Genomic DNA, 1,316 nt, shown 5'->3' with positions numbered 1-1,316 from the left:
CAAGCTATCAATATAAAATCGAACATTCATTAGAGCAAGTACTAACTGACCAACACTAAATGCATAGCAGTTGAGAGATAAAAGCAATCAATGCTTTCTGCTTTTAAAGTAATGGCACTAACATAAGGTGGAGTACACAAGCACTATCAAGTAACAAGATGAAGTTTATAAGAGTACCATTACTTATATGCTTAAAAGAGCATAAGTGAAAGAAGAAAGCTGAATGTAAGCTAGATTGTTAGCTGCATAAGAACCAAAAGCGGTAAATGTGGGGAGTTCCGGTCAACATGGTCACGTAGATAAATGCAGTACTTGAATCACCCCAACAACTAAGCTACCAAACACCTATCATTCAGAACTGCCTTAATGTAGCTAAACAGAAGTTCTACAACTAAGGATATAAAAAAGAAGGCACAATATCGCTTCTCGGACTTTTGGCTAAGATCAAGTGTAGTATCTGTTCTGATCAGTTTAAAAAAGAAGGCACATTAAGACTGGTAGGAAGGGTGCAGACGTGGACGTGGCTAGTCACACACGTGTGGTGGTTAAAAATTGGGAGAAATATCTTGGCTGAAAAGGTTTCTCCTGAGGAGCAAGGGGTCCCAGTCTCACACCAGGCCCCCAGCCCAGGGTTCCAGTGCCAGGAAAAGAAGTCCCCATAACTTCTGGCTGTAAAACCCAATAGGGATTGTGGCTGAGTGAGGTAGATTGCTTCTGGAGTCTCAGGTGCACCTTTCAAAGGGCCCCCACACACACTTACTCAGAATTACTCCCTCTGAGCTCCAGCACTGGGGTAGCAACTCAATTGTCTAGCATCAGGATGAGAGCTGGGGGATAGCTTTATCCCAGACCAAAGAGCTGGCTGATGCCACTGTCCCTTTCCTGAGCCCCCCACTCAGAGGCAGCAGGATGGTGCTATATCTGAGTCTCCATCCACCTGGCTAACACGTGGCCCCACCCAGGTGATTCCCTGAGGCTTTGCCCCATCCAACATGTAGACACACCCAAGCTGTTTCCAGTGGCTTTTCCATACAAAAGGCCTATCTTGGCTCATTGCTTTGGACTTTCCTAAAACCTCTCAAGCAAGCAGCATCTAGCCTTAGTGTGCCTTTTACCTCTTGCTATAAGTGGCCAGGACAAGTACTTGCAGCAGCTGGCTTTGGTTTGCAGCTTGGCCTCTCTCTGACCAAGGCCAGCCCAAGTAGCAACTATCTGCAGAAGGCTTTGTAGCTCATGCTGGGTACCCTCAGGCAGGGCATAGGTGACATTGGCCAGCACCTCCCAGGAGGCCCCAGAGCCAGTGCACTGTGTGGCCA

At 47.0% G+C, this 1,316-nt stretch overlaps 1 pseudogene; it reads left to right on the top strand.

Annotated features, from left to right (window-relative positions):
- Window positions 1–418: 418 nt before the first annotated feature.
- On the top strand, window positions 419–567 carry LOC112315783 (U2 spliceosomal RNA; annotated as a pseudogene).
- Window positions 568–1,316: the final 749 nt, after the last annotated feature.

This window comes from Desmodus rotundus, chromosome 8 (assembly GCF_022682495.2).
Source record: "Desmodus rotundus isolate HL8 chromosome 8, HLdesRot8A.1, whole genome shotgun sequence".
Classification (NCBI taxonomy): domain Eukaryota; kingdom Metazoa; phylum Chordata; class Mammalia; order Chiroptera; family Phyllostomidae; genus Desmodus; species Desmodus rotundus.
This window is presented reverse-complemented; position numbering and strand designations above follow the sequence as displayed.